This window comes from Pogoniulus pusillus, chromosome 39 (assembly GCF_015220805.1).
Source record: "Pogoniulus pusillus isolate bPogPus1 chromosome 39, bPogPus1.pri, whole genome shotgun sequence".
Taxonomy (NCBI): Eukaryota; Metazoa; Chordata; class Aves; order Piciformes; family Lybiidae; genus Pogoniulus; species Pogoniulus pusillus.
In genome coordinates, this window is record NC_087302.1 from 6,084,094 (window position 1) to 6,105,257 (window position 21,164).

Sequence of the window (21,164 nt, forward strand, 5' to 3'; positions counted from 1 at the left end):
CGCCGTCAACCGCCGCCTCTGCTTGGCCCCGTTCCACCAGCCAGCCTCTGCCGGGCCGGCTGCGGCGCTGCTGCCCCCGGCAGGGTCCGCGGCGCTGTTCGCGGGGGGGCGGCCGAGGCCCAGCTGCCGCCATGGCCGCGGTGGCGGCGCCAGGACTCTCCTGGCAGTGACCTTCGCCCGGGGCGGGGGAAGGACGGCGGGGAAGGGTCCCCGGGGAGGAGGGCAGCGGTGCCGGCACCTGCCCGGCTCCGCGGGTGTCACCGCCCGAAACTTTCCGCGGTGCTCCGCGGTCACCGGCCCCTCCCTGCCGCCGGCCCCGCGCCCCCGCCCGGCCCTGCGCTGGCTCCTCCCCGGGCCGCGGCCGGTGAGGGCGGAGCGGACGCGGCGCTGCCGCCGCGCACAGCAGCCGAGCCCGGATCCCAGCGGCGGCGGCGGCGGCGGGAGGCGGCCCGGAAGGCGGCTGGTGAGCGGGGCCGGCAACGGGGGAAGGCAGCAGGGTACAGGGAGCGGCGGCGCTCGGCGGAGCGGCGGCAGCGGTGGGCTGGCTCCGGTCTCCCTTCAGCCCCGTGTTGGGGCCTGGCCGTGGCGAGGCCGCGGGGCCGCGTCCGCGCAGCGGGAGCGAACGGGTCAAGGGGACGGTCCGGGAGCGGTGGGGGTCCGGCGGCGAGGGTCCGGCGAGCGAGGCGGTGTCAGCGGGGACGGGCCGAGCGCTCCCTCCCCCGGGGCGCGGCGAAGCCCAGCCGGCAGCCAGGGGGAGGCGGCTTCGCCCTGGCGTTGGCCGCGGCGGGAGGGCTGCCCGCGGCAGGCTGGGCCCCGGCCCGGGCGGTGCGGGGCTGCCCGTTGCCGGAGCGCCGGTTCTGCGGTGGAGCTGGGGCTGCCCCGTTCTCGGCGGCTTTCGGGCTGGCCATCATCCGTCTTCTGCGGCTGTGCCGGGGCAGGCGGCGAGGGCGGCCGGGCTCCGGGCGAGGGAAGGCGGCCAGGGCCGAGGCGGGGGCGGTTGGCCCTCGGCGCAGCGCAGGGTGTCACCGAGCCTCGGGAAATAACCCACATTCTTCTGGTGTTTCGTAGAGTCAGGTGTGCGCCGGGCGGCCCGGGCTCGGGGGGAGCTGCTCCCCGAGATGTAACGGGGCGCGCAGAGCTGCCGTCCTCCACGACCAGCCGAGGTAAATGGAGAGCGAGGCCGGAGGGGCTGCGGGAGGGCTCCTTGGGACCGCGGGGCGGGAGGCGCTCCGCTGCCCTGCCCCGCATGGACGGCAGCAGGGACGAGGCAGGCCAAGGGCACAGTGTGATGCTCCAGGCAGGTGCCGAGCAGACCCTTACCATCCATGTGGAGCAATGCTCTGGTTCTCCGAGCCCAGGGAAGAGTTATCACGGAGCAGTTCAGCTCCCAGGTGGTTTCTTGTGCTTCCTTCAGTTGCTTTTAAGAAGCAGCATAGAGAGAAAGTGTTCTCTGCGTCGGGAAACTTTTGTGTATAGATACTTAAGGTCAGTTAGTGTCTTTGCTTATGATATCTGAGCTGCAGTACTACAACAGAGGTGGTTTTGGTGCAAGGACTTGCTGCAGAGCTGAGTTTCTGCAAAGCTCTCTCAGCAGTTGGGTTGGGGTTTGGACGTGCAAGCAGCACGCAGCTGGGATTAGCTCTTTGGCTTTTGCTTTGCTCGCAGCTCGGAGGAGAGCTGCAAACAGCAAGGGCAAACCATGACAAACTGTTCTTTTCCTTTCAGTGGCTTAACAAAGGAGATAATATTTCTTAAAATAGTCATTTGAGTTGAAGGCACTCATCTGCCTGTGCAGCATTGGCCCAGCACTAATTGCTGTCGTGGTGTAATTCCCTCTGAGCACTCCTATTGCCACACGTGAGAAGAGACAGCAGATGATGTGTGTGGAGGGCTGGGGGGAACCTGCTCTTTAGCTGAGCGCTGTGGCTCTCAGATGTTTCACTCTGGTTTTTCTTCTTGCCTTCCTGGAACAGTGTGTCAGGAGCCCCCAGTGCTGTTTAGCAGAGGAAAGGGTTTAGTGTGCCGTGGTTTAGTTGATTAGGTGGCGCTGGGCGATAGGTTGGACTTGATGATCTGGAAGGTCTTTTCCCACCTGATTAATTCTGTGCTTCTGTAATTCGTGAGGCTTTGAGGCAGTGATGGATGGAGCTGTGGAGGAACAGAAAGCAGTGTGGTAGCAGTCCATGGCTGTGCCTTTAGTGAGAAGTTAACTGAAGTGAGGCAACTTAAAGGGAGGTTTTAGCTGGAGCTGCTTTGCCTTTGTGCCGCCTGCAACTTTGCAACTCGGAGGTCCCATGCACAGAATGCTCTCTGATTATTCTGACATCATCATTATCACCACCACGTTGCTCTGCTGACTTCATTAGGCTGGGAATGCCGTGTTCACATCCTGTTGCCACGGAAAAGATCAGTGTAATAAATAAACCCACTTAACTTTCTGCTGCTCATCGTGGGGCAGACAGAGTGCCATCGATTCGCTGACGCTGCTGCCCGAAGGCACCCAGCAAACAAAGCTTCTAACCTGGGAAATGGTCCCTGGCACTTCTCAGCAGCTGGTCCCTCCTGGGCAGCAGCAGTTGTGAAATCCTAGTTTTGGAAACCAGAGTACAAATGTCGTTCTTCAAGGTGGAGCACAGGAAGTGCTGCGCTCGCACACACTGCTGCTAAAAATAAGCTGTTTTCGTGCGCAGCCTTCGCGACGCGCCAGGAGCAGAGCAGTGTTTGTGTTCTCTCGGGCTAGGATCAGCCACACACAAGCCAGTTGCACTTCTTAAAAGCAGATCACAGCATTGTCAGGGTTGGGAGGGACCTTTTGCAAGCATCATCCGGTTCCAGCACCCCCCCTGCTATGGGCCTGGACACCTCCCTGTTGCAGAAATGCTTGTCTGACTTCTTAGAATCACAGAATGGTCTGGGTTGGAAAGAACCTTGAAGATCATCCAGTCCCAACCCCCCTGCCATGGGCACCTTCAACTAGCCCAGATTGCACAAAGCCCCTTCCAGCCTGGCCTTAAAAACTTTCAGGGATGAGGCTTCCACCAGCTGCCTGGGCACCCTTGTTTTGGTGTCTCACCACCCTCTTGGTGGAGAACTTTTTCCTGACATCCAATCTGAATCTACCCTCTTCTAGTTTTGCTGCAGTCCCCTCAGAGCTGTCACTACCTGACACCCTAAAAAGTCTCTCCCCAGCTTTCTTGTAGCCCCCTTAAGATACTGGAAGGCCACAATAAGGTCTTCTCAGAGCCTTCTCTTCTCCAGACAGAATAACTCCCAACTTTCTCAGTCTGCCTCTGTAGGAGAATCATAGAATACAATCATAGAATGAAGCAGGTTGGAAGAGAGCTCCAAGCTCCTCCAGCCTAACCTAGCACCCGGCCCTGCCCAACCAGCAGACCATGGCACTAAGTGCCCCAGCCAGGCTTGGCTTCAATACTTCCAGGCACAGCCACTCCACCACCTCCCTGGGCAGCTCATTCCAATGCCAATCACTCTGACAACAACTTCCTCCTAACATTCAGCCTAGACCTGCCCTGGCACAGCTTGAGGCTGTGTCCCCTTCTTCTGGCCCTGGCTGCCTGGCAGCAAAGCCCAGCCCCACCTGGCTACAGCCTCCCTTCAGGCAGCTGCAGGCAGCAATGAGCTCTGCCCTGAGCCTCCTCTGCTGCAGGCTGCACCCCCCCAGCTCCCTCAGCCTCTCCTCCCAGGGCTGTGCTCCAGGCCCCTCCCCAGCTTCATCATCTTTCTCCAAACACCTTCCAGCAACTCCACATCTCTCTTGAATTGAGGAGCCCAGACCTTTCTCCTGGCCTCTGTAAAGGCAGCAGAAAGGTGCAGTCAGGCTGGTGAAGGCAGCATGTGCAGTGCAAACCTGGCTGACATTGGGCAGGCACAGGCAGCTGCTGGCAGAGCCAAGAGCTGTGTTGGTGCGGACGGGGAGGAAGCCAAGCGCGGTGCCTGCCATCACGTGGCCTGGCTCTGGTGTGGCTCTTTTTAGGCTAAGTAGCTTTGCTGAAGGTTTTGAGAGGACTAACGTGCCAAATGGACTAAATTACTAGCAGAGGGTAATGCCAGTGGCAGGCTAATGCTTTTATTTGGAGACCTGTGTTTACGCACTTTATCCAAGTGGTTTACTTTTGAAACCGTGAGCTGCCAGCAGCCAGACACAGGCAGCTTGTGATGCCTTGGGTGGCTCTGTTCTTAACCAAAACTGAATGGAATTAACCCAGCAGTAGCCCAACACGTGGACATACTCTGACATAAAAGCTTGAATCGGGTAGTGAATCATAGTCGGGGGCATAAACAACTCCAAGCTTTCGTTTGTAGTCTCTAGTGCAGTGTTTTGTGTACTCGGTGGCACTTTGAACTCTTGCTTGGGTTTTAGGGAGCAGATTGCTTCTGTGCAGCTTTCCAGGAGGCTTTTAAAAGAGCCTTCAAGAGGAATCCTAATATTCTGAGAACAGGAACATGTTAGCTGTTTACCCTAGAGAAAAGGAAGTGAGGCTTTTGAACTTCTGTGACGTTCAGCTCTCTGTTCTTTAGATTGGAACTCTTTGGTGGTGCTGGTTTGTTTTTTTCACTCGTGGTTGGTTGACATTTGGGATTTCCTTGGTCTAGGCTTAACTTTCAACCTTGCTGGAATCCACTTAGCAGAGTGCTGCTGGGTTCCTTCAGCTGGGTCTGTCCCTAGATCCTGGTCCTTTCTTTTTAGGATAATAGGAGAGGCTTCCAGTACCTGAAGGAATCCTACAGGAGGGCTGAAGAGGGATTTTTCATGAGGGTATCTAGCAGCAGGACTAGGGGGAATGGATCCAGGGTTAGACTGCATCTGAGAAAGAAATTCTTTGGTGTGAGGGTGGTGAGCATCTGGAATTGGTGGTGGTAGTTTGGTTTTTTTTCACTCATGGTTGTTTGACATTTGGGACTTCCTTGGTCTAGTCTTAACTTTCAACCTTGCTGGAATCCACTTAGCAGAGTGCTGCTGGGTTCCTTCAGCTGGGTCTGGCCCTAGGTCCTGGTCAAAACTTAACTTTCTTTTTAGCATAATATGGGAAGCTTCTGGTACCTGAAGGGATCCTACAGGAGGGCTGAAGAGGGTTTTTTATGAGGGTATCTAGCAGCAGGACAAGGGAAAATGGATCCAGGGTTAGACTGGATCTGAGGAAGAAGTTCTTGGGTATGAGAGTGGTGAGCATCTGGAATAGGTTGCCCAGGTGGATTGTGGATACCTCCTCCTTGCCAGGCTGGGCTAAATGAGGCCTTGAGCAGCCAAACCTATTTGAGAGGTATCCCTGCTCATGGTGGGGAGGTTGGAGTAGATGCTCTCTGAGGTCCCTTCCATCCAAAGCCATTCTGTTTAATTGCTTAATTTGATCCAGATGGATGTTAACACCAAACACTCCTGGTAGCTTTGTGTGGTTAATTCTGTAGAAGCAGCTCCAAGAGAGTTCTAAAACTCAGTCAAGTCTTGGGGCAGTGTTTGGCTCATTTTTGTTTTGGCCTTGGTTTGAGATGGGTTTGGGTTGTTTGGGGCTTTTTTAAGAGGTGATGGTGGTTGAAGCACAGCTCTGATTTGTTTTATGCTGAGTTCTGAAGTAGTTACTGGTTTGGTTTTACTCATTTAATAGGCAGTAGGAAATGAAATGGAATTTTACTGACAGCATCTTCTTAGAGGGGTGCTCGTAAATCTCAGGCTCGTGTTTTTAGTTTTATCTTCCCACTTTGCCAAATCTGGTCCTGGAAACATGACAGCTAATGGCTGAAATAAGTAAAACTGTTGGAAAGTTGGAGAGGAAAGTTCACCTTGATGCAGCCTGGCTTGTTCAGATGCTAAAAGCTTGCGGGAGATGATTTGGTTTATTCACTGCAGTACTGAAATCTGGTGGCAGCCAGGACTAAGATTATTTGGCTTCCTAGATTGCTCTCTGGATAGAAATCAATGGCCTAAAGAGCTCCCCTCTCAGACAGGTTTTTCCTTGGATTATATCCTAAGTGCAGAGGGCAAAGGAGGACCTGGCTTTTTGTTCCTAAAGCACGGGCTGGGAGGAGACTGCAGCTCTGTTGGCTCCTGGCTGTTACTCAGCAGGCTGAAAATACAACCTGCTTGCCACTGCTGCTGTTGCAGATGTAATCAAGTTGAGTTTATTTCAGTTCATGGTGCAATGTGGTTGTAGTTTGATGACCTGCTCTGCTCTGGAGTGTCCCTCACTCTATTGTTTTCCTCCTGCCTATGAGCTTCCAGAGTGGTCAGGTGCCTTTTTAGAGCTGCATCATTTGGGGACCAGAAAACAAATGAAGGATTTGAGCTCCTTAGTGTGATGTTTGATGACCAGGAGGATGTTGGCCAGATGTTCCTCCTGCCTGATTCTCTGCAAAACAATCCTGTACCATAAGTAATACAGACTCCTTGGACCTATTTGGTGCTTATCTTTCAGCACAGAATGTTTCAGTTGAGTCTGCTTTGAGTTGGTTTGGATTTGCAGACCATGAAAAACCATCCTCCAAGGTCAGAGTGGGTTTGCTTTGGGTGACAGCCCTGAAAGGGCAGAGCAGGTACCGTGGGTTTCTGTAGATAGTGTCTTCCAGTGTCTTCAAGTTCTGTGTTGTGCTCCAAGTCGAATATATCAATGTGAGCTGGTTTTGTGTGGCTGCTGGCTGACTGAAACCATTCAGAGCTAAATGGCTCATTATTAGAAGCTTCCTTTTGTGTCCCGTGATCGTTTCAGTGATTAATGCCTGTGTGCTGAGCTCCCTTCTGAAGAAAGTGGGAAGCTCTGTAGACCCTGGTGGCTGTGGAACGTCAGCCAGGACCTGCTTAGCTGCTGGTACTGGGGGTTTCCACTGGAGCCCTTTGTTCTGCTGCTAGACCTCCTGATGCCATTTCACTTCCAGGTTTGGTGTGAAACAAGTTTTGACATCTCTGAATGGGACAGAAGCTGGTTAGTGAGAGATCACTTAGGATCATAGAATCAATCAGGGTTGGAAGGGACCACAAGGAGCAGCCAGTTCCAACCCCCCTGCCATGGGCAGGGACACCCTACCCTAGATCAGGCTGGCCACAGTCTCATCCAGCCTGGCCTGAAACACCTCTAGGGATGAGGCTTCCACCACCTCCCTGAGCAACCCATTCCAGGCTCTCACCAGCCTGATGCTGAAAAACTTCTTCCTAACCTCCAGCTTTGTTCCATCACCCCCACTCCTATCACAGCCTAAAAAGTCCCTCCCCAGCTTTCTTGTAGCCCACTTCAGATACTGAAAGGCTGCAATAAGGTCACTTGGGAGCCTTCTCCTCTCCAGCCTGCACAGCCCCAACTTAGTCTCTCCTCATAGGACTTCTCCCTTTGCAGTCGTGCAAGAGCTGAGGTTGTCTGAAGTAGTCCATTTGATGATATTGAAATGAGGAGGCTGTGGGAAGGAGATGGGTGGTGCTGGAGGAAGCAGCACTGAGCCTTACATTCCTAATCAGAAGTGGTGTCTTGAAACTCAAATGGCATTCAGCTGCTGTGGGAAGAGCCTTTCAGGTGTGTGTGGGAAGAAATGGGACACCAGAAACCTCCCCTGGTCTCAGTCAGTCACTGGGGGGTTTAGCACTGGTACCTCTGCTTAGAGGGAGGGTTTGCAGCAGGGTCGGTGCCCTTCATCCCTGTGCTGGCAGCACTCAGGGCATCACAAAGGGCTTTTTTTCTCACCAGGGCTGAGGCAGGTCTGGCAGCTCTGTCTGAATCTGAATGTGGCCACATGAAGATGATGTTTTGATGTGTGCTGCTGTGAGTGGTCCAGCAGGAACTGGGTGCTGGATGTTGGGAAATACCTGCTCTACCTGAACAGGCGCTGCCTTGCTGCAGCTGTCGTGGCTTGACCTGAACCTGGGTGAAAGCACAGGTTGAAGTTGTTGGGTGGTTGTGCCTTCTTATTTTGGATTGAGAAATCCAGATGCTGACAAAAACAGGCCTGAGTGCTGTCTGTTGCCTTTTGCTGAGTAAAATCCTTAATGTGTGTGGGGGGAAACGTCTGCCCCTCTATGGGGAAGAAGCAGGGAAGAGGGCACACAGCAAAAGAGGAAGCCTAAGGCTGCTTCCAGCCCAAAACCTTTTATATAGGGGGGGGAAAAGTGTGATTCTCTATAAGGAAGAAGCAGGTAAGAAGGTAAACAGCAAAAGAGGAAACTTGGGGGTGCCCCCAGCCCAAAATCCTCTATATGAGGGGAGGAAGTCTGCCCCTCTGTGGGGAAGAAGCAGATAAGAGAGTGCACAGCAAAAGAGGAAGCCCGAGGCTGCTTCCAGCCCAAAATCCTTTAAATGGGGGGGGGAAAAGTCTGACTCTCCACGAGGAAGAAGCAGTTAAAAAGGCAAACAGCAAAAGAGGAAACTTGGGGGTGCCCCCAGCCCCAAATCCTTTGTATAGGGGGGCAAAAGTCTGACTCTGCATGGGGCAGAAGCAGGTAAGAGGGCAAAGAGCAAAAGAGGAAGCCTGTTGCTGCTTGCAGCCCCAAATCCTTTATATGGGGGGGGAAGTCTGACCCTCTGTGGGGAAGAAGCAGGTAAGAATACAACCAGCAAAGGAGGAAACTTGGGGGTGCTTCCAGCCCCAAATCCTTTATATGGGGGAAGAAGCAGGTAAGAGGGCATAGAGCAAAAGAGGAAGCCTGGGGCTGCTTCCAGCCCGGGGCTGCAGCTGGTTGCCTTGGCTTTGCTCAGCCTTTTCACTTTGTTTGCCTGAAAATAGAAGGAGCCAGGCAATAGCAATCCTGTTGAGCAGGTGGCCTGAGTCTTTCTGGTTTGTTCTTTATTTTGAATATTGGTAAGGTGGGAAAGGATTGAAATCCATCTGGGGCACTGAATGGAGGGCTGGATGTATCCACAGCAGCGGTTGTGTTATGGCTGAAACAGATCTTTATTCATCACTTACATGAAGCCATCAGGAAAGAAATGCTGTCCTGGTGATTCCTACATGTGTAAGAGAGTTTGCAGTGTTCAGTATGGAGAAGAGAAGGCTCCAGGGAGACCTTAGGAGGCTACAGGAGTACAGGGGAGAGACTTTTGGCAAGGGCTTGGAGTGACAGGATGAGAGGGAATGGATTGAAGCTTGAGGAGGGAGGATTGAGAGTGGAGATTAGGAAGACATTCTTTAGAGTGAGGGTGGTGGCACAGGGTTGCCCAGGGAGGTTGTGGAGCACAGAATCACAGAATGTGATCAGAGATCACCTGGAGGTGTTCAGGGCCAGGCTGGATGAGACCTTGAACAACCTGGGCTAGTAGAAGGTACCCATGGCAGGGGGGGTTGGAACTGGATGATCTTCAAGGTCCTTTCCAACCCAACCCATTCTGATTCTTAGAAGTGGGACAAACATTTCTGCAAGAGGTAATTATTGGCCTGTGAGGAGTTCTTGGGCTTAAAGCTCTGCTTTTTGGAGATGCTCTGCAGCTGGTAGCACATTTTGGTCATCACTCAGTGTGTTGCATAACTGCTGCTTGCTGGAGCATTGCAGAGCAGCAGACAGTTGCATTGCACTTGCCAGTGGCCAAAACTGCAAATTCAATGCTAACTGGGAATGTTTGGGGCTTTTTGTTGTTCAAATATTCCTTGGATCCAGTGATGTGCTCTGAAGTGTTCTAATACTGAAAAGATTTGGAGTGATGACATTTAAATCAGGATGTTGTATGGAAACTCGTAGCTATGAAATCTGCTCCTGAGAAGATCTGAGCTGCAGTTGTGTGGTTGTGAGTGCTTGGAGCTTCTAGGAGTACAACTGCTGTCAGTCGTTGTCCAAGTGGAATTGGACTGTATGGATGGAATTGAACTGGAGTGGGTCCAGAGAAGGGCAACAAAGCTGGGGAAGGGTCTGGAGAACAGAACTGGGGAGGAGCAGATGAGGGAGCTGAGAGTGTTCAGCTTGGAGAAGAGGAGGCTGAGGGCAGACCTCATTACTCTCTACAGCTCCCTGAAAGGAGGCTTCAGTGAGGTGGGGGTTGGGCTCTTCTCTGAGGTAACAACTACTAGGAGGAGAGGAAATATCCTCAAGCTGCACCAGGGGAAGTTCATGCTGGAGGTTAGGAAAAGTTTCTTTGCTGCAAGAGTGGTCAGAGATTGGAAGAGGCTGCCCAGGGGAGGTGGTGGAGTCCTCAGCCTTGCAGGTGTTCAAGAACTGTGTGGCCATGGCACTTGGGGACTTGATTTAGTGGCTGTGGTGGTGTTGGGTCAGGGGTTGGAAGGGACCCAAAGACATCATCCAGTCCAACCTCCGTGCCACAGCAGGACCATCCAATCTAGCTCAGGGCACACAGAACACATCCAGACAGGCCTGGAAAGGCTCCACAGAAGGAGACTCCACAACCTCTCTGGGCAGCCTGTGCCAGGGCTCTGGGATCCTTCCAGACAAGAAGTTGCTCCTTGTGTTGAGCTGCAACCTCCTGTGCTGCAGCTTCCATCCACTGCTGCTTGTCCTATGCCAGGGAGCAGTGAGCAGGACCTGTCCCCCCCCTCTTGACCCTCATCCCTCAGATAGTTATGAACATTGCTTCAGTCTCCTCTCAATCTTCTCTTCTCCAGACTAAGCAGCCCCAGGTCCCTCAGCCTCTCCTCCTCAGGCAGTGCTCCAGTCCCCTCATCATCCTTGTAGCCCTCCTCTGGACTCTCCAGCAGATCCCTGTCCTTCTTCAACTGGGGACCCCAAACCTGAAGGCAGTACTCAAGATGAGGTCTCAGCAGGGCAGAGCAGAGGCAGAGATGAGCTGCTCAGGGCAGAGCAGAGGCAGAGAAGAACCTCCCTTGATCTGCTGGACACACAAGCGTGGCACAATTGAACACAGTACTCAGGATGAGGTCTCCTCAGTGACTCAATGACCATCAAGGTCTTTCCCAAATGAACCAACTGTAGGGTTTTGTGATCTCCCACATTTTGAAGACCTCAGTGTGCAGCAGCCCCTTCCCCTGGGAAGCAGGGAGCAGTTCAGCTGGCTGTGGTGGTTGCAGTGCCCCTTTCATGTTGCTTTTTCTGTGATCCTCTTTTCCTCTAATGCAAATAAAACTTGAAGTCGTAGGGAGGGGCTGCTGAGAAGAGGAAAGCTCTCATTACAGACAGCTGACATGCAGAAGGAGATCTTTTCATGTACCACCTCCCACGTGGTAGTTTAAAGTAAATCAGAGTTCAGTGGGTAAGGTTATTTCTGGCACGAGTCTCCTTTTTGCCTTAGTAGCCTCATTCCAGCACATCTCTGTCTTTAGCCTGAGGTTTGCTGTGTTGATCCTGGGCTGGATCACTCTCAGGAGGTAGGAGGTCTGAGGAACACAAAGCTTGATGGGTTTGTGAAATAAATTGTGCCAGTTTGAGCCTAGTTGGGATATTTTGGTGAGAAGAATTAGATGCTAGGCTGTGAAAAGGAAGCAGTGGTGATGGCTGCACTCCCAGGCTTGCTGAGATGGGTAAGAACAAGAACAAAAACATACAGAGTCTCTCTCTGGCTCTTGGGGCTGCATGAACTTCTCCCTCTCCTTGACTTGCTCCCTGACTAATCTGTCTGCTTCCTAACCCCCCTGGCCAACCCTCCAACTCACCTTAGACATAAGGCAAAGGCTGGGATAAGGCAGAGGAGTGGGAGAAGGTGGAAGGGTGGTTGAGAGCCCCCCCTGGGGACTCTGGTTTTGGGAGTGCTGTTGTGTTTCTGGATTACCTTTAACTAGCCTATTGCTGTGTAGTTGTAACTATCTGCTTGTGTCTTGTGCTAAGCTGTGAAGATAAAGCTTCATTCAGTTTCCAGATCGACTGAGCCTAGTCTGGGTGACTTTCCCAAGTGTGGAGGGGTGGCAGGGAACACCCAAACCATCACATGAACCCAGGTGAAGAGGAAAGGGATTTAGCCAATGAGTGCTTGCTGCTTTGGATGAGAGCACTAATTGTAGTTGAAAATAACATTAAGATTAAAGATGCAGGCTGCAACATTTCCAGGCAGCCCTCTCATGAAATATTCATGCATTTAGGGGCTTTCAACTCAACAGATCACTTAGAAAGTTGTAAGGATTACAATATTCTTAGGCTTTGTTGTCTTTCATGAATACACTGCATTGGCATATTGATCACTCAAACTGAGAGCAAAGCTTTGTCGGGAACCTCCTTTAGAATGATCAAACAGAGGTTTTAGTGCTCCAGGGCACTTTTCTGAGTGCTGGGATTCTGAGAACATGAGGCTTTGCCTTTTTTCTGGGACTTCAGACCTTTGTAGGCTCTGTTAAAGGAACTGTTTGCTCTAAAGCCTCCTCACAAACACAACCTCAAGCACAAATCAGTTGAGCTCTGAAGCAAGCTTAGGTAGCTGAGCCTGCCATTAGCAGGTGTCATAGAATGGTTTAGGTTGGAAGGGACCTCAAAGCTCAGCCAGTTCCAACCCCCTGCCATAGGCAGGGACACCTCCCACTAGAACAGGTTGCTCAAGGGCTCATCCAGCCTGGCCTTGAACAGAACCTTGAGGTTGTGAAGCACAGAATCACCCAATGTGATAGCCTGGAATGGGTTGCCCAGGAAGGTGGTTGAGGCCCCATCCCTGGGGGTGTTTAAGGCCAGGCTGGATGAGGCTCTGGCCAGGCTGCTCTAGGGTAGGGTGTCCCTGCCTCTGGTAGGGAGTTTGGAACTGGCTGATCCTTGTGGTTCCTTCTAACCCTGACTGATTCTATGATGCTCATCTTGTTAGCTGCTGTAGGATGCATCCTCCCTTCCTCACACATCATAGCTCTTCTTGTAGGAGCAGAAGTCCAACTGCCCATGAGGTGATTTTGTTGTTTAAAGACAGCTGTAAAGTAATAAATTCTGATTGCAATCAAGTTCCACCTAGAAAATGCTGAAATGCCTCCTATGGAACAGACCTAAACTATCAGAGCTGCTTCCTCTTGGAGTTAGTGGCACCTTTTATTTTCCACAAAGGAAATTCCAGGATGAGTTGTCCAAGTGATTTTACCCTTTTAAGCCTAGCAGATTCAGGAGGATTTAAAACCTTCAGAGAGCCTCCCCCCACACCAGTGCAGAGGTCAGATCTGTGCCAGCAGTTTGGTTCTCAGCTCTCCTGCCCTGAGACTTCTCACTCTGATGCCCCTCAGGCTCCAGCACTGCAGTGTTTGAATATTCATAGAATCACAGAATGGTTTGGGTTGGAAAGGACCTTGAAGATCATCTTCCAGCCCCCTGATGTGGGCAAGGACACCTCCCACTAGACCAGGTTGCTCAAGGCCTCGAACACCTCCCTGGGCAACCTGTTCCAGTGTCTCCCCACTCTCATTCCAAAGAATTTCTTCCTCAATCTCTCCTTTTCCAGCTCAAAGCCATTACCTCTCATCCTGTCACAAGAAGCCCTTGTCAAAAATCCCCTCCTGGCTTTCCTGTGGACCCCTTTCAGGTACTGGAAGGCTGCTCAAAAGGTCTCAAAGGGGCCTTAGTCCTTCACTTAAAATCTTCACATAGAAGAAAATGTTCTTTTTGTTGTAAAAGAAAATGCAGTTTCCACCTCCCTTTGCCTCCAGGTTCCTGGAAGCAGCATTAAAGGACTGAGCTCAGTACTGAAGGATTAAGCAGCATATTAAATAACCTCATTTCTTTATAAACCAGAATGAACCTGTTACTTACTCCTTTATTTGAAGTTAATTCTCTACACCAGCTCACAGAATGTTAGGGGTTGGAAGGGATCTCTGAAGATCATTGAGTCCATTCCTTGCCCCCCCCCACCAAAGCAGGATCACCCAGGGCAGGTCACACAGGAATGCATCCAGGTGGGTTTTGGAAGTCTCCAGAGGAGGAGAATCCACAACCTCTCTGGGCAGCCTGCTCCAGGGCTCTGCACCCTCAGCATGGTGAGGTGGAACCTCCTGGGTACTAGCTTGTACCTCTTGTTCCTTGTCCTATCACTGGGCACCACTGAACAGAGCCTGGCACCTTCATCTTGGCACCCACTCCTCACGTGTTTATAGACATTGATCAGATCCCCTCTCAGCCTTCTCAGATAGAGACATTGATCAGATCCCCTCTCAGCCTTCTCCCCTGTTTACAGACATTGATCAGATCCCCTCTCAGCCTTCTCCCCTATTTACAGACATTGATCAGATCCCTCTCAGCCTTCTCCTCTCCAGACTACACAGCCCCAAGGCTCTCAGTCTCTCTTCACAGCAGAGATGTTCCAGTCCCTTCATCACCCTCATAGCTCTTTGTTAGACTCTCTCCAGCAGATCCTTCTCTCTTTCTTAAGTTGGGGAGCCCAAAACTGGAGACAGCATTCCAAATGTGATCTCACCAGGGCAAAGCAGAGAGGGAGGAGAACCTCTCTGACCTGCTGGCCACACTTACTGCTGCGTGGAGCCTTAGGATGAGCCACAAGAGCATTTCAAGAGGCGCAGTGTAAATCCTGCTGCTAGAACCCATCCATCAGTAAGTGTACTCAGGTGCTGGTTACATGGATACTGCTGGCTCTAGGGGGTTATTTAAGCTGATAACCAATGTAGTATTAATAAGTGGCCAGATGGTAAGTGAGGCTTTTCATTCAAAAAGTGGATGTTCAAAGAGGTGTTTAATTAGCAGGCAGTTGCGTGGGAACAGGCAGGGTCTGCGTTGCTGGTGGCTGACGCACAGGGAACGCTGGAAAGAGTTTTGCAGGCAGTGACAATCTCTGCCCTGCATAGGCAGATTTGACCTCGGGTCTTGAGTGACCTGTTCTAGTGGGAGGTGTCCCTGCCTATGGCAGGGGGTTGGAACTGGCTGAGCTTTGAGGTCCCTTCCAACCTAAACCATTCTGTGATCAGTTTGCCTGGTCACATCCAAGCTCCACACAAAGTGCTGGCTGCAGCTTGGTCAGGAAGGTTTAAAGGCTCCTTGTCTTCTCTGGAGTTTGTAAGTTAGCCTGGTTGGCTCCTCAGGATCACAGAATGGTTTGGGTTGGAAGGGACCTTGGAGATCATCTTACAGAATCACAGAACCAAGCAGGTTGGAAAAGACCTCTAAGATCATCCAGTCCAACCTAGCACCTAACCTTTCTGATTAACCAACCTATGGCACTAAGTGCCTCATGCAGCCTCCTCTGAAACACCTCCAGGGTACTCCACCACCTCCCTGGGCAGCCCATTCCAATGCCAATCACTCTCTCTGACAACTTCCTCCTAACATCCAGCCTGAGCCTGCCCTGACACAGCTTGAGGCTGTGTCCCCTTCTTCTGGCCCTGGCTGTCTGGCAGCAGAGCCCAACCTCACCTGGCTGCAGCCTCCCTGCAGGCAGCTGCAGACAGCAATGAGCTCTGCCCTGAGCCTCCTCTGCTGCAGGCTGCACACCCCCAGCTCCCTCAGCCTCTCCTCACAGGGCTCTGCTCCAGGCCCCTCCCCAGCCTTGCTGCCCTTCTCCAAACACCTTCCAGCACCTCAACATCTCTCTTGACTTGAGGAGCCCAGAACTGGACACAGCACTGCAGGTGTGGCCTGAGCAGTGCTGAGCACAGGGGCAGAAGAACCTCCCTTAATAGGCACAAACTGAGTTCCAGCCCCTAACAGTGAGCAGTGCCCAGGCTTTGTGAGCAGTTTCTGGGCTCTGGCATTGCAGAGATGAAAGAATTGAAGTGCAAGCAGCAGTGGCAGTGCCAATCTACCTGCCTCATGTCACTTATTTACCCTCGTCCTGTAAACCAGGAAGAACACTGCTAAGGACGTTGCCAAGCTACTATCAGCACACAAATTACTCTTACCAAACATAATGGAGTTGGTGTTTTGCTATAGTTGAGCCTCCTAGAGTCTGCCTGGAATTTAATCTCTATTTAAAAGGTCAGAATGTTGTTTGGTTTGCTTGAGTTTTATTTTCCCTTCTTTTTGTTTCCACTAAAGAAAATGAAAAATGTCTTTATAGGACTTAACAAAAATCAGTGGCAAGTGGTAGACAGCAGATGGAGGAAGTGCCATGAGCAGCTTCTATGCCTAACATTTGTGCCCCTTGGACATTGAGTGTTTGGCTGATGAGGAAGGATGGAAGGAAATACCGAGAAAGCTGTTGAGATCTTTTCTGAACCTCTGCTGAAAAGACTCAGGTGGCTCTACTGTGTCCAGTTCTGGGCTCCTCAAGTCAAAAGAGATGTTGAGGTGCTGGAAGGTGTTTGGAGAAGGGCAGCAAGGCTGGGGAGGGGCCTGGAGCAGAGCCCTGTGAGGAGAGGCTGAGGGAGCTGGGGGTGTGCAGCCTGCAGCAGAGGAGGCTCAGGGCAGAGCTCATTGCTGCCTGCAGGGAGGCTGTAGCCAGGTGGGGTTGGGCTCTGCTGCCAGGCAGCCAGCAACAGAAGAAGGGGACACAGCCTCAAGCTGTGCCAGGGCAGGTCTAGGCTGGATGTGAGGAGGAAGTTGTTGTCAGAGAGAGTGATTGGCACTGGAATGGGCTGCCCAGGGAGGTGGTGGAGTGGCTGTGGCTGGAGGTGTTGAAGCCAAGCCTGGCTGGGGCACTTAGTGCCTTGGTCTGGTTGGTTGGGCAGGGCTGGGTGCTAGGTTGGATGACCTTGGAGGTGTCTTCCAACCTGGTTGATTCTCCCCAATGCCTCTGCCATCCACAGGCCTAAACACAAGCCCCTGGAGGGCCCCAAACAGCCTACTCCTTACATGTTTGCCCCAGTAAAAGCAGCTCCCACCTGACACAGGGCTGGAGGGGGAGGGAAGGAGCACGAGCTGGCTTCCCCCTGACTTTATAAAGAGAGAGCAGAATGAACTGATTGAATAAACATTTTCTAGTCCCTAGAGGCTTTTTAACCCCTGTAGTTCCCAACCTAGAACAATTAGGAAGAAGTTCTTTATAGCAAGGATGGGGAGACACTGGCACAGGTTGCCCAGGGAGGCTGTGGATGCTCCCTCCCTAGAGGTCATAGAATCCTAGAATCAGTCAGGGTTGGAAGGGAGCACAAGGATCAGCCAGTTCCAACCCCCCTGCCATGCCCAGGGACACCCTACCCTAGAGCAGGCTGCACACAGCCTCAGCCAGCCTGGCCTCAAACACCTCCAACCATGGGGCCTCAACCACCTCCCTGGGCAACCCATTCCAGCCTCTCACCACTCTCCTGCTCAACAACTTCCTCTTCATCTCCAGCCTGACATTCCAGGTGTTCCAGGCCAGGTTGGACAAGGCCTTGAGCAACCTGGGCTGGTGGGAGGTGTCCCTGCCTGTGGCCACCTGGCTGCTCTTGAAGGTCCCTTCCAACCCAACCCATTTGCTGAAGCTGTGAAGTTTGCAGCAGTGCTGCAGTTGGGTGGGAGGCAAAGCTGCCAGCTCCAGGCAGTGACAAGTAGCTGCTGTTCTAATTTGGGGCTGCAGTGTGTGCTGGGCTTTGAGTTTTGCTTCTGGCTTCCTTTCCCTTCTCTTTGTCTGCCTGGCAGACATCCCTAGCAACTTTCTGAAATGCAGACCAAGGGGACAAAGACTAAATTAGCTGTTTCAGCATGGCAGGCTTGAGCTGCCCAGAGCACTTGTGCCTCCTTCCTTCTAGCTCCTGTAGCAGGGCAGATCCAGCTGAAGAAGTCAGCAGCCACTGCCAGAGAATGAACTTTATGGCATTTAAGACTGCAAGTTTAGCCTGGTCTGGTTATAGGAGAGATGCCAGGCTGAGGAAGATCAGCCTCAATGTGTTTGTGCACAAAGTCACTTCCCCAAGTTAAAGCCATTGCTGTTTTCAAAGCTGCTTGTTCCTCTGACTTGTTGGAGCTGTAGTTCCTCTGCTGGAAGCTCCAGTTCTGCACAACTCTGAAGGCAGAGAGAATTTCTCTGTTGCTAGAGGACTTTACTCTTAGCTCAGGCTTTTATTGCCCTGACCCCTTAGCAGCAGCAACCTTCACTGCACTACGTGGAAGAGGTGGAGTTGTGCAGAAAGTGGTGACTTGGATGTGGCTCAGAGGAGCTGGGGCACTTAGTGCCATGGTCTGGTAGACTGGGCAGGGCTGGGTGCTAGGTTGGGCTGGATGAACTTGGAGCTCTCTTCCAACCTTCTGGATTCTGTGATTCTCTGATCACCCTTCTCCACGGCCTCAGGAAAGGTGGAAGAGGTTTTCTATGTGCCCTAAAGACAGAGACTGCCTCGGGGCAGGGACTTGGCAAGTGAGTCCCTGGCAGCCCTGTTGATTATGTAAGTAAATTCGGTGCTAAGTGCCCAGGATAGGTCTGTGGCAGCGTTTGGCTGGGCTAATTCTGAGGGGAGGTGGCTACTAATTCATGGTGCAGTTGGCACACAAGCAACCTTTCTTTGGTGCCCAGCAGCCCTCTGCCCCTCGCTTTGCTGGGGCTCTCCTCTAACAATTGCATCCTTGTCGACAGCTTTGATTCATATTAGGGGAAGCATTTAATGTGCTTTCAGCTGTGTGGAGAGATTTAATGCCTAAGAACATGGTGTATAACAAGTAACTAATTAGAGAGCAGGTGGGGAGTGGTGTTTGGCAGGGCTAGGCTGGGCTGGGCAACCGGACCCGTGTGGTGCTGCTGGTGGTTTGCAGCCCACAGTCCTTGGAGGAGCCAAGAAGCTCATCCAGTTCCAACCCCCTGCCATAGGCAGGGATATCTCCCACTAGAATAGGTCACTAAAAGCCTCATCCAACCTGGTTCTGAACACCTCCAGGGAGGTTGTGGAGCACAGAAGCACCCAATGTGATCTTTGATCACATTGGGTGCTTCTGTGCTCCACAACCTCCCTGGGCAACCTGTGCCAGTGTCTCACCACCCTCAACCTGTGCCAGTGTATCAGCACCCTCACTGCAAAGAACCCTTTCCTAACATCCACTTTCAATCTCCCCTCTGCTGCTTCAAACCCATTCCTCCTCGTTCTGTCATTCCCAGACTTTGTCAATAGTCCCTCCCCAGCCCTCCTGGAGCCCCCTTCAGATCCTGCAAGGCCACTCCAAGGTCTCCTCCAAGCCTTCTCTTCTCCAGGCTGCACAGCCCCAACTCTCTCAGCCTGTCCTCAGAGCAGAGCTGCTGCAGCCCTCTGAGCATCTTGGTGGCCTTCTTTGGACTGACTCCAACACTTCCATGTCCTTCATGTGTTGGGGGCTCCAGAACTGCCCCCAGGACTCCAGGTGAGGTTTTCAGACTTTCAAAAGCAGCGTGGACCAGCAGGTCAAGGGAGAGGAGGATTTTACCTTCTGCTCTGCTGAGACCTCACCTGCTGTGCTGTGTCCAGCTCTGGAGCCCCCAGCACAAGGATGTGGAACTGTTTGAGCCAGTCCAGAGGAGGCCATCAAGATGCTCAGAGGGCTGCAGCAGCTCTGCTGTGAGGCCAGGCTGAGAGAGTTGGGGCTCTGCAGCCTGGAGAAGAGAAGGCTTGGAGTAGACCTTGCAGTGGCCTTACAGTATCTGAAGGAGGCTCCAGGAAAGCTGAAGAGAGGCTTTTGATAAGGGCTGGGATTGACAATGGCTTTGAGCTGGAAGAGGGAAGATGGAGACTGGAGATGAGGAATAAATTCTTTAGAGTGAGGAGACAGTGGAACAGGTTGCCCAGAGAAGTTATGGAGGCTCCAGGCCAGGAAGAGTTCAGGGCCAGGTGGGATGAAGCTGTGAGCAGTCTGGGCCAGTGGGAAGTATCCCTGCCCACGGCAGGGAGCTGGAAGTAGATGATCCTTAAGGTCCCTTCCAACCCAACCCAGTCTATGATTCTAGGACCATTTTTTCTCTCAGTTTTGGTGTTGATTCTGATCATCATAAATCTTCTCTGTGCAGAAGTGCTGGATTTGAGTTTGTTTTGCAAGCATGGCTGTGAGTACTGAAAGGTTTCTGCTGGAGCATTGAGCAATGTTTAGTAGACACTCAAAGGAAAATACTCCTCCCCCTCCTTTTGCATGGCCTAGTTTACAGGAACTTGAAAATCTGGCATGAAGAACATCTACAAGTTCAACATTAAACAGGTTTGTTGGCATGATTCAGTCTTTCACTGCCAGGATAAAAATAAACCCAGCCATGTGGCTGTAACATGCCAGGAGCCTGCCCCTCTCCCGGGGAGATGGGAGGGCAGTGGTTGGCACAGCCCTGGAGGGGAGGTGCTGGAGTTCCTGTGGGCAGCTGCAGGTTTCTCTCTCTGAGCTGTGAAATGCTGCCTGCATGTTTCCCTTGGGAGTGGGAAAGGTTTGGGCTTCCACTAGGAAGTGTGGGGGATGAACAGGCCAGCACCCAGCAGGAGGCTGTGCTCTTTTGATTTCCTTAAAGCTGAGTAAGGAGACTCAGGGGAGACCTTTTCACTCTCTGCAACTCCTGGAAGGAGGTGGGATGGATGTTAATCTTTGCTCCCTAGTGATAGATCAAGCAGAAATGGCCTCCAGTTGCACCAGGGGAGGTTTGGGTTGGATATCAGAAGAAACTTCTTCACTGAAAGGGTTCTCAAAGACTGGAACTGGCTCCCTGGCGAGGTGGTTGAATCCTCATGCCTAGAAGTGTTTCAAAGAGGCAGAGGTGTGGTGCTGAGTGCCATGGTTTAGAGTTAGAGAATGGTTGGACTGGATGGTATCCCAGGCACAACTCCAGGCTGGGTGGGGAATGGCTGAGAGCAGCCCTGAGGAACAGGCCCTGGGGGTCTGGGCTGATGCAAAGCTCCACAGGAGCCTGCAGGGTGAGTGCAGCCCAGACACAACCCTGTGCTGGGTGCAGCAAGAGCAGTGTGGGCACAGGGCAAGGGAGGGGATTCTGCCCCTTGGCTCTGCTCTCCTCAGACCCCACCTGCAGTCCTGGGGGCAGTTCTGGAGCCCCCAGCACAAGCAGGACATGGAAGTGTTGGAGCCAGTGCAGAGGAGGCCACCAAGATGCTGAGAGGGCTGCAGCAGCTCTGCTGTGAGGACAGAGTTGGGGCTGTGCAGGCTGGAGAAGAGAAGTCTTGGAGGAGACCTTGGAGTGGCCTTGCAGGATCTGAAGGGGGCTACAGGAGGGCTGGGGAGGGACTATTGACAAGGTCTGGGAATGACAGGATGAGGGGAATGGGTTTGAAGTGGCAGAGGGGAGGTTGAAAGTGGATGTTAGGAAGGAGTTGTTTGCAGTGAGGGTGGTGAGAGACTGGCACAGGTTGCCCAGGGAGGCAATCTTTGATCACATTGGGTGCTTCTGTGCTCCACAACCTCCCTGGGGGTGTTCAGTGCCAGGTTGGATGAGTCCTTGAGCAACCTGTTCCAGTGGGAGGTGTCCCTGCCTATGGCAGGAGGTTGGAACTGG

The 21,164-nt window shown here is 52.5% G+C and overlaps 1 protein-coding gene across 3 annotated transcripts in view; it reads left to right on the forward strand.

Annotated features, from left to right (window-relative positions):
• The first annotated feature begins 369 nt into the window (after positions 1-369).
• Positions 370-21,164, forward strand: part of RAP1A (RAP1A, member of RAS oncogene family) — a 48,469-nt gene continuing 27,674 nt past the window's right edge. For 2 of the 3 annotated variants that reach the window (XM_064174007.1, XM_064174009.1), the window contains exons 1-2: positions 370-463; positions 1,069-1,163. The gene's annotated coding sequence lies outside the window, so the exon portion shown is untranslated. The remainder of the gene's footprint in view (positions 464-1,068; positions 1,164-21,164) is intronic. The other variant, XM_064174008.1, reaches the window with a different exon arrangement.